The following is a 16,319-nucleotide window of genomic DNA, read 5'->3' as shown; positions in this document are numbered from 1 at the left end:
TGGCCAGAAGCCCTTGGAAAAGCACCCATACCGACGGACCACGCACGGAACCTGGGCGTCATCCTGGATTCCTCACTTTCAATGAATAGACAAGTCAACGCCGTCTCTTCATCCTGCTTCAACATTCTTCGCATGCTCAAAAAAACATTTCGTTGGATCCCCACCGAAACTAGGAAAACGGTCACCCACGCTCTGGTCACGAGCCGACTGGACTACGGAAACACCCTCTACGCCGGTACTACCGCTAAACTCCAGAAAAAACTCCAACGAATCCAGAACGCCTCAGCCAGGCTCATATTAGACATCCCGCGCAAAGAACATATCTCTAGTCACCTGAAAAGCCTTCACTGGCTCCCCGTCAACAAGAGGATCACTTTTCGGCTCCTAACCCACGCACACAAAGCACTCTACAAAATCGGACCAGAATTGCCTGAACACAAGTCTGTCCTTCTACACCCCCTCACGCCAGCTACGATCATCCAACCAAGCCCTGGCCACTGTACCTCGCATCTACAAAACCACCATGGGAGGTAGATCCTTTTCCTACCTGGCAGCTAAAACCTGGAACTCACTTCCCACTCACCTTCGCCTTACCCAGAACCACCCAGCATTCAGAAAGCAACTTAAAACGTGGTTATTTGACCAGTAACTCCCCACCCCTCTTCAAGCGCCTTGAGACCCTCTGGGTATGTAGCGCGCTATATAAATTCTATGACTTGACTTGACTTGACATGTATTATGGCATTTCACACCACACAGGGCCTCTACATTCCTCTACCATGGGGGAGATATCCTCTAATTGGGAGGGTGAATAGCAAAAAGTTTCAGGGAAAAAGGGCCAAGTCTAACAGTCACGTTCATCGTTTTCAATGATCTCACTTCCAGACGTAAATCACTTTTTCATTGATTAAATCAATCCCAATGATTTTTGGGACACAACCCTTCTTAAGGGGTCATTTTCCTTTAAGGTAATAGAAATGCATGTATTCAAAGATCCAAATGGAAAATTCAGGTAAAGAAACAAAGAAAAACATCCACCGTGGTGTTTCGAATAGTAAACCACCTATGCAAATTGGGAGCGTCCTGTGAGTTTGAGGTAAAAAGGAGTAGCACCATTATTCAAGAGTGAGTAGTACTGGATTTGTGCACATGCTCAAAACAGTCCAGATCAAAGGTGTTCAGGAGACTATAAATGTGAAATTTAAGCAAAGTGTGGAACCAAAGTGCGGTAGCTTAAAGTGTTCCGTTTGTGATAAAAATGAAAATCAAACTGCCCAGAGCTGAAGCGATCCGAACTTGTCGTTATGGGGATAAAGTAAACTAAAGAAACTAACCACGTAGTCTCTTACAGTTCCATTTCGAACCGGCTAAATCAATGTGTCTGTTTGCACTGGCATGCAGGACAGGTAGTTTCACAGCTGTATTTCCAACGTAATTAACCCCTTCGATGCTGTTGACGGCCCCCAGCCGTCATGCATCACGGGGCTCGTGTGCTGATGACGGCTGGGGGTTCGTCATAAACACGCCCACTTCGAAAAACACCGCACAGGCGCAGAATCGCGGCCGCGCCAAGGGGTTAAAGGAAGTAGAAAAGGGACTAACTGGAAGCCGTACCCAAATGTAGACTTCCGTGACCGCAATCTTAAAAAGGCAACGGCCGAAGCGAAGGTGCTCAAGACCGTGTAGTCGCTTATCGTTAATTTACAAAGCGGCATGTTTGGAGTGACCATGCACGGTTGAAGACGAGTCAGTTAGTTTTGTGCTCTACCATATTTGCTTTCTGGGGTGATTTGCGGGATCTCTGGCAGTGCTGACCTTATTTGCAGTTGTCTTTGTAAGTCGCTTAGTGTTTCCGTTGGCTGCTGTGTCTCTGTAAGTGACCCATGTCGCTTTGTGATGGGTCTGAAGTGTTCTTTTTGCTTAGCGATGGTAGATGCAGTGTTAGCTAGATTGACTTTTTAGGTCTCGCCTGTCAATGCGCATGCGCATTGAGCTTGCGAGACTATAGGGGCTTAAACAGAGTTTAACTAGACTGGTGATTTGATGCAGTGCATGTGCGCTTTTAGCTCAATGCGCAAGCGCTATGAGTTTAAATGCGCATGCACAGCATCAAATTGCCAGCCATCTGTTGCCCAGCTTGGTGCCGCCAGCAGCTCTTCCCGCTCCACCCCCTGCTGCATCAAAGGCTTTCACGGCCGGCCGGCCGTGCTTTCAGTTTCACGGCCGCCAGGCAGTGTCTCCTTTTCTGGTGCCCAGCTTGGTGCCGCCAGCAGCTCTTCCCGCTCCGCCCCCTGCTGCATCAAAGGCTTTCACGGCTTTCAGAGTTCTTCTCCTATAAAATCAAGGATATCTACAATTTCTTTCCCCCTCCGGCCTCCACTGTTAATCCGCTTTCCATGGAGAACTCCGTGCCCGATGAGCATGCTCTCAAGGAAATTGCCTTTTTGGTTAGGAACACCCTATTGAACATCTGTGCCTTAGTAAAATCCATCTCTCCCTGTGATCGGGCAGCCCCTCAATTCCTAAGCAAGGCTGAGGAAGTAGTCCTCCCGGTGTTACTAAAGATGATTAACTCCTCCATCTTGACCGGACTAGTACCGCCACTTTGGAAACACGCCCTGGTGAAGGCGCTACTGAAGAAACCCAACGCTGACCGCGACATTCTTGGCAATTACCGCCCTCCTTCCCTCCTTCCTGGGTTCAGTAAAATGCTAGAAAAGCATGTTGATTCAGCTATTTCCACCTTCTTCGAATCTCACAACATACTTCACCCCTTGCAAACCGTGTTCTGCCGCCAACATGGGACTGAAACCGCGCTACTGGCTTTGTTGAAAAGCCCAAAATGATTATCGACAAAGGTGAATCGACAGCTATCATCCTTTTGGACCTCAGCGCCGCTTTTGACACTGTTAACTATGACATCCTGATCCATAGACTGAGGAATGTCGGACTATCAGGCAGTGTTATCACCTGGCTGCAATCTCTTCTCGAGAATAGAACCTTCCAAGCCTTTGAAGGGGGTAACATTTCAAACCGGATCCCACTTGACTGCAGTGTTCCTCAGGGCTAGTCTCTGAGCTCGATGCTGTTTAATATCTATGAGCTTCCTGGCAAAGATTGTTCTCCCTTTTGGGATAGAAATTGTCACCTACGCTGATGACACTCAATTAGTGGTGGCCTTAAATCATCCAGAAAACTCCTCACCATGCCTAGGCTCCTGCCTGGAGAGAGTTCCCAAATAGATGGAACCCTCCTTCCTTAAATTGGATGGAAATAAAACAGAGCTTATGCTTCTGGGTAAGTCACCCACATTTGATATCGGTTTAGCATGGCCAAACTGTCTCGGCTCCCCACCCACGCCCAAAAATCAGATCAAAAGTCTCGACATGTGGCTAGATCGGTCACTGACAATTTATTATCAGGCGACGAAACTGGCCGCATCCTGCTATGGCATCCTACAGATGTTCCTTAAAGTCCTCCCGCTCCTCCCCCTCTCAGCAAGGAAACTCATGGTCCAGGTCTTGATCCTCTCCCGCCTCGACTACAAAAATGTATCTAGGAGCTCCAGGGGTGACAACAAACAAACTGCAAGTTATTCAGAATTGTGCAGCACGCATGCTTCTTAAGATCTGCAACAGCCACTCTGCAAGACCTGCTCTGAAAACCTTGCACTGGCTCCTGATTGTGGAAAGAATAACATTCAAGTCCCTATGTATTGCTCATAAATCTTTCTGGAAAAAAGGCCCCCCATCCTCCGATCCATCATCTCCCCCCATTCTCTACCTAGCTTCGCCCCCCCCCCTCGGGGCCCCCAGTTACGTTCAGAACCCAACCCCCTTTCCTTCTGTAAACGTCTGAAAACCTGGTTATTCCAAAAACCCACGACTAAGCTGGTGTGGCCTGCCATAAATCTCTGCTAGCACAGGGACGCCTTCTGGTAGCCATGCGCTCTATAAATATCCTTAACATAACATAAGATTATTTTATAGAGGTAGGCGAGCCAGTGAAGGACTCCTGGCTTTAGCTCTGCTTGGAGTTTACTCGGATCATCGGGCCAGAGCAAGCCAAGCTACTTGTCTGTCTCAGGAGGCCTTCTTTAGGGGTGACTGATATATATTAAAAATAGTGTTTGACTTTACCACACCTGGTGAAGGCAGAGTCGAGATCAAGCAATTTACACTTTTCTGCAGTCTGCATTGGCCGTCCTCATGTGAGTAGTTTACTTGGGCTACTCAGGGTGGCATAAATAGTGCTTCAGTCCCTGGTGAACCCTTTAACACCCATGCCCTGGGTACCATTGGTACCATATACTAGGGACTTCTAAAGGTGTTAAAGTCATTGCCAATTGGGGATGCCAATTCACATATAGCAATTTCAGCCTGCTCCAGTGCACTTTGAGTCCTAACCAGCAGTATCTGGAGCAAAAAGATTGGGGGTAACCATCCAAAAAGGGTACTTTCCTCCAGGTGATGATGACTTAGGCTGACTTGGGGCCTGCGTCCTGTGAGTCCTCTCTATATTAAAGCAGGGGGATAGCTCTCTGTCTGGAATCCATGTTTTAAACCAGTCTCCCCGGTTTGTGTTCTCGACTCATAGTGGGAGGCAAGATGCTGGAGAATTAGATTTGACTATGTTATGCCCTGTTGCGTCATTAATGTAACTTGTCTCTGTTTCCCAAATTTTGGTCCAGTTCATTGTGTACCTGGAAAACGCTTTAAAGTCGGATATGGTGAACATCGGTGCTGACAACAAACGTTCTGGAGAGGCTAAAGTCAGGAGTATGTCGTCTGCTTACAGCATAATTTCTGGTTTGCCGGCTTTGGTTTCAGTTCCCCAAATGCCTTCTGAGCAGTATAGGGTGAATGTGAGGGTCTCTGGGGCTATCAGGAAGAGTATGTGTGAAAGGGGACGGCCTTGCCTCATGCCGCGTTCAATGAGCTTCTTTCTCTTCCTTTTGCTCTTCTCCACTTCTTTTCTTGTCTGTCATCTGTTTGTTCTAATCCAAGTGTGCACTTCACATTGTGTGGTGTATGCATGCTCAGAATTCCTAAGTGTAAAGATTCAGAAGGTCTCAACTATTATGCATTTCATCCCTTGCTTTATCAGCATCCAAGTTAAACACAGTTACAAAAAGACTGCACTTCCCAGAGCCCATTGGAATACATGACTACGGAAAACTGAACCTGGTGCACCGTCATGACACACTCGTTGTAAATCCTCCCGTGCATGCAGCAATTCCTCTTCTCTGATAATGCACATTGAAAGCTTTTCTGTTATCAGTTTATATAGGTTCTAAATTGTGGTGTTTTTTCAGTGTTTTACAAACGTTTAAAACATTTTTGCTTCGTAGAAATTCACAAGGCTGGTGTTTTTTCCAAAGAAAGTTGAGTGTATTTCCTTCTCTTGCTTGTCCCTAGTGCCATTACCAATATCCATCTATCTTCTCCTAACTCTCTTTTTTGAATTTGCTCTTTCAGGTAATGTTTCAGTGTTTTGTTCACCTCCAAACCTGTCTCATTTCCCATTGATCTCTTTCCAGCAGTCTAGTCCCAGGATGTGCAGGATGGAGGTATGTTTGCATCTCATTATCTCATAAATATTTGATTGCAGCTGGTGAAAGTTTTTTTATTTTTTATTCTTTTAAAACATCAACAAGAGGAAACTCAATTAGGGATACAGGTTGCAGGCAGCATCAATGACATAATATATGTGACATATGTAAACACATCATGGTTCGGCAGCATTGCCATTTACATCAGTGACGGAGCAAGAGCTACTAAGATAAAGGGTGATCACAAGGCAAGGAGGACAATAAAACATTCCAATCCTAATCGCAGACAGCGCATCACTAAAAAAATTAAATATAAGGAAGCAGGTGTAAGGGGGAGACTATATCGAACACATAAGGGTAGATCAACATGATGTCTAATCCATGCCATATGCCGGCGTGGCTCCCGTCCTCAGGGGAACGCCAATTGCATGGACAGGAGGATATACATCATACTTTGGTACAATTGTACAGAGTATATAGTTCCTTCATGGTGGTCGAAAATCGTTTTTGGCTTCTATGCTAAGGATATCCATATTCCCCCCCATCCACTCCCTACTCCTCTAGTGAGTAGCATGTGTAGTGTGTTGGCCTCTGCTCGTGCACATTGCAGGAGAGTATGCAGCTGGCTCTTAGCACAGATGTTGCTTTACAAGAAATTTCAATTTGGCGCTTCAAAAGTACCTATGCACGGTCTGTAAACTGGTGTAAGTGTTTACCCCCCTTTGCTTTAGGGCGAAGGCCTAGCAGGCAGGATTCAGGAGTAGGTGACCGTGTATGGTCTGCGAGTTCCGATATGGTGGCTGTAACCTCACGCCATGACATCTGTAGTGATGGGCACCCCCACACCATATGTTAGAAGCCGGCGTTACCCAGTTTACCGCGCAGCACTTTGGTGTCGAGTCAGGAAACATGCGCTGGATACGGTGAGGGGAGAGAATTGTGATGTGTGTAGTTAAATTATGTGAATTGGAATCGAGTATTCAAGTAACCCTTCGCTAACATGTTGTAGCGGCCGCAGGCATGACTTGAGCGTTTGCAAGAGCACAGTGTTCATCTAGCCAATGCAGTCCCCATGTGCAGCTGAGGTGGGGTGCTCGGTGCTGTCTTATTGGAAGCCAGCGTCCTACTACCCAGTTCTTTATCTCAAAATACTACATAGCTATAAATGTATAATTTCTGTCTGATCTGGGCCTGCATCGCTCTACCTGTCATAGAGGAGAAACTGCCGAGGAATTAGCACACATGCTGCTAGTTTCAGGCCTGCTCTATCAGCTAAAAACATAGGAGTCCTGATTGACCCCACCATCAGCATGCGTCAACAGGTCAATAGGACAGTTTCAACCTGTTGGGGAATTATCCATGTACTGAGGAAGATCAGACACTATCTCTCTCAGCAGGCCAGAAAACAGGTAGTGGTTGCACTCATTGTCTCCCGTCTGGACTATTGTAATGCGCTGTATGCGGGACTAAACAAGGGTCTGCTGCAGCGCTTGCAAATGGTCCAGAACGCGGCGGCCAAATTTGTTTTAGAGCTGCCCAGGCGTGCCTCGGCCACTTCCACCAGAAAATCGCTACACTGGCTCCCCATCGAAGATCGGATCCTTTTTAAAACAATGTGCATGACCTACGGGGCCTTGGCCAGAGGTAGTGCTACTGGGATCGGATCCATCTTGTCTCCCTATAGCCCCTCGAGGAATTTACGCTCTACTAACAAATCTCTATTATTAGTCCCCCGCACCCGTAGAGCTAAATGGGGTGGCAAAGCCTTCTCCACTCTGGTACCTAAGTGGTGGAATATCCTTCCGGTGGATCTTAAGTCCCTTCCCACAATGCAGTCATTCAGAAAGGCTCTGAAAACTCGGCTTTTTGTCATACTCGTAGTTGTGTTCTGCCTTCTGTGTTCTGACCTGTTTTTGTTAGGCGCCTTGATGCCTCCGGGTTGCGCATTATACATTTTATTTCATTCATTCATTCAGGCCCTTTGATCACAATGCAGTAACAATTCCACTATCCAGCTGCCTCACCTATCACTCATTGACTCTGTCCCTGCCTTGGACCGATAGGGAGCTCAGCTGCTTTTAGGTTAGGTTTGTGCTGTACAAACACCACATGCATAGCACCTTTTTCAAAGGAAGAACGGTTTGGTGCCATTAAGCTGTGCTGCTGGATGAAGCAGCTGATATAATAAAGACCCTTGTGGCATGGAATTTCGAAACAGCACTAACCCGTCGAAGGCCATCTTCAATGCCGTGAAAGATCTCATGGCGAAGCGGACGACCCCTGTGGCCGTGAGCTCCATCTCCCATTGTGAATCCCTTGCTTCTTACTTTTTGGGAAAAGTCCAAGCCATCTATCGGGCATTCCCTAGCATAGGGATCGACCTGGGAAGTTCCAATGGGACACCTCACCAGTTTACCCTGCTCTCTTTTCCCCCTCTCACCTCGGATGGGTTTGACAAGCTTGCGTTGCAAGTTAAATCTGGTTCTCCATCTGATCCAGTAAGACCTGCTCTCTTGAGAGATCAGGCCTTTATGGGACGCCCTGCTGTGTGTTCCCTTGTCAACCTCTCCCTGGAGTCGGGTGTAGTTCCAACTAAGTGGAAGCAGGCGGTGGTATCTCCGATTATCAAAAAACCCTCCCTGGACCCGTCTAAGCCTGAAAGTTACCGTCCCATCTCGTTGCTACCCTGGCCGGCAAAGATAACAGAGGCTCATGTCAATCTGGCCCTGTCAGAACATCTAGCCCGGACCAGCGCCCTCGACCCCACACAAAATGGCTTCCGTGTTGGGCACAGCACGGAGACCGCTCTTCTTGTGATGGTGGAACATCTCCGTGCGAGGCTGGATGCTGGTCAAACGGCGGCGCTGATATTATTAGATCTCAGCGCCGCCTTCGACACAGTATCTCACAGCATCCTCCTGCATCGGCTCGAGGAGATTGGCGTCGGTGGTCAGGCGCTGCAATGGTTCCGCTCCTTCCTCGGCAATCGTTCCTTCTGTGTTGCCATCCCTCCCTTCAAGTCCAACTTCCAGCCTCTGGCCATGGGGGTTCCGCAGGGGTCCTCGCTGAGCCCCACGTTGTTTAATCTTTACGTGAGACCGCTGGCTGATGTCGCTAGGCAGTGGGGCCTAACTTTGGTCTCATATGCCGACGACACACAGCTGGCGGTTACTCTCAGCGGGGACGCGGAACAAGATGCCCCCAGGTTCCAGGATGGACTGAAGGCGGTGGCCAGCTGGTTGACGGGAAACTGTCTCCAGCTCAATGCCACTAAAACGGAGGTAATGATTGTCGGAAGGGGAGTGGAGTTGTGGGGTGACCAATGGTGGCCACCAGAGCTGGGACCTACTCCGATCCCGGTGTCAGAGTAGAAAAATCTGGGGGTCTGGCTGGACGCTGGCCTTTCCTTTGTAGGACATACCAAAAGAACAGCAGCCTGTTGCTTTGGCCTGTTGAGAGGCTTAAGACCTGTGCTCAAATTTTTTGATGCCCCAACCAGACAGCTGGTAATCCAGGCTACTATCATCTCTCGCCTGGATTACGCTAGCTCTCTTCTGGTCGGGGCTAACCAGGCTGAGCTTACTCGCCTGCAACGGGTTCAAAATGCGCCGGCCAGAGTGATTGTTGGCCTGCCCAGATTTTGCCCGGTGACGAGTGTTCTTCGCTCCCTACATTGGCTTCCTGTGAGGAAGCGTATTCTCTTTAAGGTCCTTTGTCTGGCCTTTAAGATCTTGAGAGGTATAGGCCCCGAAATTTTGTCCAGCTGCCTCTCCTTCTATGTCCCCGCACGCGCCCTCCGTTCTCAAGGCCAGGCCTTTGCTGTAGTCCCTAGATTCAGGCTCAGCCGTATGGGAGGACGCTCCTTCAGCGTAAAAGCTGCACTAACCTGGAATTTTCTTCCGGTTGATATCCGTTTGCTGGAGGACCTTACGACCTTCCGGAAAGCAATAAAAACTTTTCTGTTTTAGCTGTCCCTTTTAGTCTTCTTTTTCCCTGTTGTGTTATGTTTCTCCTTGTCTATGCGCCAGGACGCTCCTTGGCTGGAGTAGCTGTGCGCAGAATAAAAAACAATAACATAACAACATAACATGCAGCACGCTTTGTATCATTTGCTGGTGTGTTTCACACTGAGAGTTCTTTTTATTTTACATTGTGGAGCTGTGCCTTGGGCATTTTGTGTATTTGTAAAGCAGTTCTAAGCATGTGGGCCTTTGCAAAAGCTGGGTATGGGCTGTGTACTTGCCGGGAATGTGTGAGAGTCGCAGAAGGCATTTATTAGGTGTTATGTGCAGCGTGCACTGTTGGGGTGCATTCTCCATCGTGTGGAAAGAATAAGCGCACCTCAGTATTGTTCCATTAAATGTGGCCACAGTGGTTTGTACAGGTGATGATGAAAAGCATGAGTAGGAGGAGAGATCCATGAAAAGTCATGGGAAATACATGGTTTGAAAATCTTGTTCACAGGCCTCCGGCTGGAAAAGGAATGTTGATAGCAGGGCAATGCATGTGTGGAGCAGGTGAATAAATGTAAGAACCGGGCCTACCGTTATGGATACAAGAGTGGAGGGCAGCCGAGGTGTAGGACCTCTGGACAGAGCCATTTGACTTAAGAGATGTTTTTAAGAGAGTGTTTCACGTGCTGGGCATGGTCCAGGAGTGAAAGAATGTTAACAGGCTTTGGCGCACCATCCATGCACTCGCTACACAGATGCACCCCAGTGCTCAACTAGTAGACAGCCAAGCTGGTGTGCTATGTCACAAAGCTCTAAAGTTAAAAGTGGGACAACTCAACAACAGACTAGCTCAGCTCAGTCTCCTAGTCCAGCCGGTGATCTCCCACTCCTGTGAATAATACTGGCCAACTAAAAAAGCTAAAAAAGAAATTGCAGCAGTTTACTGACATAATGAAGGGTATCATACTGTCTTGGGGTCCGATGTTCAATTCCCGCAATATCCGACGCCTGACTAGAATAGATGAGGGAGTCTTTAACACCACTGCAGGTATACTGACTAATATTACAGTTGAGCTCCAAGCTACGAGACGTGTATCGCTTCAAAATCGGATGGTTTTAGATTTTATCTTAGCTGACAGGGGTGGAGCCTGCCATGTCATCGTCAGCAGCAGCTGCTGCGTGTACATACATGTCAGTGCCCCGACTGTAAAATCTGCAGTGCAGAAATTGTATAGACTGGCTTCAGAAATTCACGAAGACAATGGTACCTGGCCCCTCTCGGGATAGCTCTGGGGAATATTGACATTATGGGGTTGGAAAATACTCCTTTTCCTGATAGCTATTGCAGGGTTTGTTTTCACATGCTGTCTATGCATAAATTGCCACCCAGCTTGCTGCACGTATTGCATAAGCAGACTCATTCCCAGTGTCTCACTACCAAAAAGTAATAATAAGCACACTCTCATGATGATGCAAGAAATACAGTCAATAATGTTAATCGACGAGGGAGTGTTCGAATATTGATTACAATTTATGATGTTTGCATTCGCTTTCTTTTCACATTTACTATGGATAGATAACTATATCCTTTTCCCCTTATCATTGTAAAGACCCTACCGGATAGCCAAATAAAGCTAATTAGCATATAATGCTAAAAGGAGGGTCTGTTAGTCTGAAAAATCCCTTGCTATCCTTGAACTGTGCTATATTAGATTACCATTATATAGCTAAGTTAGTAGCCGTTGCCACGTTTGTATGCAACCCGTTGAGCTATCCCCGTAATGTGCAAGTCTCAGTTAGCAAGTGTGGCTCCATTTTGTATTTTGTAATCCTTATTTAGACTGCATAGGCTGCACCAGCATTAGGCCCATGTATCCAGAATTGCTTGCCTCAGCTGAACACTGTATTTCACTGTTATTTTCTTTTATGTCCAAGGTTGTTTCTCGACTTGCTAATGAATAAGGTGCTCTCCCTTCAAATACCAAACTGAGCGTGTAGCTCTGCTCCCACGTTTAGAGACGCTGAGGCCCAGCACGATAACCGTGAGTTGCCTATAAGGTGTACCCATCTCGCAAGTAGTAGCGCATCTCTCTGTGCCCCCATTGTTCGGGTCCAGCTCGAGCCAGTACATTTCCATGGTGGGCGGGGTGGGAGATGGCTGGGAAGCTTCTTTACCTACTGTAACCAGTTTGGAAGGCAGTCCACTCGGCAACCATCTTAGGGTTCAGGTCTGACCGGATCTCTCTCTGCCGAGAACTGATAATAAATCCTGTTTATATTCTCTACTGTCTGAACGACTCTTCATTCCTGGGAAGGCATAGCAGGTGGTTCTTAGTAACCCGGGTGGCCCCTAAAGCCACTTGCTTCAGTTCTGAGGGACAAGAAGTCGTTGAACACCTTCCTGAACTCTCTGATAGTGACTCTGCCACTCTTAATGAATACGAGATCTGCATCAAAAAGTTGGACTTTCACTACCTCACCATAGTGAGTACTTTCCTTGAACGATATCACTTCGGGAGAAGGATGCAATGGCAGGATGAGTCGGTAGAACAGTGCATAACTACCTTGCGCAAATTGGCTTCCACGTGCAATTTTGGTGCAGCTTTAGATGAGCTCTTAAGAGAGCAGTTCATATTGGGATGAGTCCTCGATAAAAAGAGAGACGCCCTGTGGCAAAAAGGCACGCCATTGCTTCAAGAAGTGCTGACCATAGCCAAAAGTCACAAGCATTCAAAAGCGTGTGTTAATATTATACACAAAGACAGTTCAGGTGATAAAAAGGAGAACACTAATGTCAAGGTGGTGATGGATAGATTTGTTAAACCCAAATCGAGCACCACTTCAAAGCCCTTTAATACAAACAATTTTCAGGGGAAGTGCTTCAGGTGTGGCAACCAGGCCATATGGCCAACTTTAAAGACTGCCCATGCTGGGAGGCCATGTACAAAATGTGTGAGAGAAAAGGTCATGTCTCAAAGAACTGCAGAAAGGGCACAGGCATAAAAAAGTCAGGGAAGTTGATCTATATGAAGAAGAATTGGAAGAAATCAATATTCTCCCAGTCACAGGGAATGCTGATGATTGCCCTCAGGAGCTAGTTTTGATCAATGATGCTCCCGTGAACATGCTCTTCGACTCTGGGGCCAAGGTAACGCTAGTCCCCAAAACATTTTATGAGTGTAATCTGCTGGGCAAAGTCACCCTGTTGAAGCCAGACATTAGACCAAAAGGTTAAGGTGGGGTGACTATTGAGTTGCTGGGTTATTTCTGGGGCACAATTGACTTCAAAAGGAGAGTCATCCCTGGTAAAATCTATGTCTTGATGAAAGGGGACTCGCTCATAAGTTGGTTCCATCAATATGATCTACATATCTGCGTTGATCCCAATGAGATCTGTCTGCCTAAAAGAATTACCACCAATTAGGGTTGTTAGTAATGCTAATCGAGACTGTGTACATCGGATAAAGGTTAAATCTAACGCTGTTCTAAAAACAGCTAAGGAGCTAAGGTCAGGAATGCACGTCTGTTAGTAAGGGAGAGTATAAAAGTTGAATTAGACAATCTCTTAGCCAAGGGAAACCTTCAAGAAGTTGAAGCAACGGAGTGGGCCTCTCCTGTTGTTATGGCCCGCAAAGCCAATGGGGAGGAAAGGCTCTGTGTCGGCTCGAGGGAGCTCAATGAAGCAGTTATTGTTGATCATTGCCCTTTACACCACATAACTAAAATGCTGTGTTCTCATGAGGGGGCAAGGCATTTTTCATCCTTGGACTTGACCTCTCCCTTTCACCAGGCCAGGCTTCACTCCTCTTCAGAATATTCAGAAAATTCACTCCTCTTCCCAGGACCTTACCTCCTTTGAAACACCCTTTAGTACCTTTAGATTTCTAAGAATGCCTTTTGGACTGATTTCTGCAGCCTCAGTTTTTTAGTGGGCGATGAAGGGCATTCCTGATGGCCTTCAGGGTGTCAAGGTGTACCCAGATGATGTGCTCATCTTTGGTGTGGATCTTGAGGAGCATGATGGGAGGCTGAGGTCCGTATTGAAGAAGTTACGTGATGCATACCGCACTCTTAGGGCTGACAAGTGCAAATTTGATATCTTGGGGCACTTTTTGTCCAATGCAGGCATCGAATCCAAAGTGTCATTGCTAAATACCCTTTGTAATTTGCACACCCCTTTAAACAAGGAAGAGTTTGTAAAGTTTCCGGCCATAGCTGAATTTTATCAAAAGTTTGTTCCGAACTTTCCAGAGAAAACCTCTTGCTTGAGGTCTGTCCTCCAGAAGCGAAGCACATTTGTTGGGTCAAAGGGCTGTGAGAAAGTGTTTGAGTGCATTAAGAAACATCTGAATGAAACACCTTGTCTAGCAAGTTTTGACTACACAAAGGCATCTTATCTCATCACTGATGCCAGCTCGAAGGGGTTAGGATCACTTCTTTTGCAGATGCTTGATAGGGAGGATAAAGCCATTCTTTTCGTCTCTAGGCCCTTGAGAGGTGCTGAATGCAACTGTTCTGTTGTGGAGAAAGAAGCTCTGGGTGTTTTCTGGGCGGTACCCAAGCTAAGAAAGGTTTTGTGGGGGAAAAGGTTCAGAAATCTTACTGGCCACAATCCTCTTAGGGAGGTCTTCTCCAAGAAAGACATTGACTTTGTCTCCCATAGGATACTGAAGTGGGTTGTGACTCTACAGTTCTGGCAGACTTTCTGTCAAGACTCGGGGTGAGGAGTGTGAAACGACGGATGATGTTGAGTGGTTTGGAGGTGAATAACTGGATGAAGGAATTAATTTGTGTCTGATTAGTGAAGGGTTGATTCTTGAGAGTGAGTACAGGGAACCTCAGATGAACGATTTAGACTTGCAGACAGTTCTAACCATGGTCACAAGGTGGTTGGTGTGAAAAGAAGGACTGTGAAGAGGTCCTCGAAGGCTTTTGGCAAGTTAGGGAAGATCTGACTGTGGAGGATGGTCTCCTCATGCGCGGTAGTATGTTGGTTGCACCCCTTGTACTAACGGATAAGCTAGTAAAGAGTGCTCACACCTCGCACATGGGCTATTTGATTGTGTGTATTGATATGTTTTCCGTTTGGCCTGATATCAATATTGTTAATTCCGTTGAGTCTGGTGTAGTGATTGAGTTTCTAGAGTTTCCCATTAACACTCTTGTCTGACAATGGTGTTCAGTTCACATCCTTAGCCATGGAAGAGTTTCTAAGCTCCAGGGGGATCAAGAATAAGAACGCGGCCCTGTACCATCCACAAAGCAATAGTGTGGTGGAAAGGTTTGTCAACGTTATTAAAGAGACTATGCAACAAGCTGTTGCCTGTGGTGAAAGTTGGGACTGGGCCATTGTTGGACTTGGCCCTTCTGGCAGGTATACCCCTAAACTTTTTGCTTTTAATTGTGACCTTGTGTTAGATTTTTTTGGCTTCTGCGCACTTTCACTGTGTCCCAGTGTAAAGTGCGTGCGCACTCTTGAGTGCGTGTGGTGAGATTGGCCTGCCCTCCCATAGGAATGCAAGGGGAATGTGTGTTTCCATGTTAGTTCCTGATGTGTGGGGAGTGTAGGGTCGAGTTGATATGTGCGGACTCGTGTGATCAACTAGAAGTTGGCAGGTCTGTGTAATAAAGATGAATTGACTGTCTGGCTTGTGATTGGCTGGCTCCAGGAGTCGGGATGGGTCTGCACCGGTGGTGAATAGAGAGATTGACAGCCAGATGGGTGGGAGGAATGCACCTGGGACCTGAATAGGGCTGGGCCTTCCCTACACAATGCTGGCTTCGCCCCCTGCGGTGCGACTGATGTCCCTAGCCTGACTAGTGAATGGGGAGAGGGGCTGAGCACAACAAAGTGCTCCAAAACCAGCTGCGTCTGATTTTCCCTTAACCCTGCAGCCTCAGACAAAGGAGTTATGTGTATAAAAAGGGGCTGTGACCCCATGTAAAATACCCTGGACTTTTGTGCACCTCAAGCGCCTGGGTGCGCTGTGCCTTTATTTCTTTACATAACAACAAGGGGTGGTGATGGACAGAGTTTCTGAATTAAGCAGAATACTCTCACCCAGTCAAGAGATCAGGGCTAGATCCAACACCGTTTTTTAGCTCACTGCACCATCCCAGCTCAGAACCTGGCTATATGCAAATTAGTCTTTTCCTGTCCCAGTGCATGATGGGAACAGGGCAAACCAAACTACCAAGCCAATTCTTACACTGGGAAGGAAACAAGCTACCGGGGACCAGTTTCTGGCATTTCAGCCGTCGTCGGCCCGGCTTGCTTGAATCCTGATGGTGCAATGAGCAAGGGACTCACATCTGAGTATACCCTTCCACGCTTAGGGTGGACAAAATATTTAACAACAAGGGGTGGTGATGGACAGAGTTTCTGAAATAAGCAGAATACTCTCACCCAGTCAAGAGATCAGGGCTAGATCCAACACCATTTTTTAGCTCACTGCACCATCCCAGCTCAGAACCTGGCTATATGCAAATTAGTCTGTTCCTGTCCCAGTGCATGATGGGAACAGGGCAAACCAAACTACCAAACTCACTGCACCATCAGGATTCAAGCAAGCCGGGCCGACGACGGCTGAAATGCCAGAAACCGGTCCCCGGAAGCTTGTCTCTTTTCTGGTGAAGAATTGGCTTGGTAGTTTGGTCTGCCCTGTTCCCATGATGTACTGGGCCAGGGACAGACTAATTTGCATATAGCCAGGTTCTGAGCTGGGATGGTGCAGTGAGCTAAATAACGGTGATGGATCAAGCCCTGATCTTTGGACTGGGTAAGAGTGGTCGGCTTAATTCAGACACTCTGTTCA

The 16,319-nt window shown here is 47.1% G+C and overlaps 1 long non-coding RNA gene across 1 annotated transcript in view; it reads left to right on the top strand.

Moving 5' to 3' along the window:
• Nucleotides 1-16,319, top strand: part of LOC147660711 (uncharacterized) — a 65,861-nt gene that overhangs the window by 23,987 nt on the left and 25,555 nt on the right. The window contains exon 2 of the long non-coding RNA XR_015306200.1: nucleotides 5,478-5,569. This is a non-coding gene — a long non-coding RNA (uncharacterized LOC147660711). The remainder of the gene's footprint in view (nucleotides 1-5,477; nucleotides 5,570-16,319) is intronic.

This window comes from Lissotriton vulgaris, unplaced genomic scaffold (assembly GCF_964263255.1).
Source record: "Lissotriton vulgaris unplaced genomic scaffold, aLisVul1.2 SCAFFOLD_2167, whole genome shotgun sequence".
Taxonomy (NCBI): Eukaryota; Metazoa; Chordata; class Amphibia; order Caudata; family Salamandridae; genus Lissotriton; species Lissotriton vulgaris.
The sequence above is the reverse complement of the archived record's forward strand: the minus strand, read 5'-3'. Positions and strand labels throughout refer to the sequence as shown.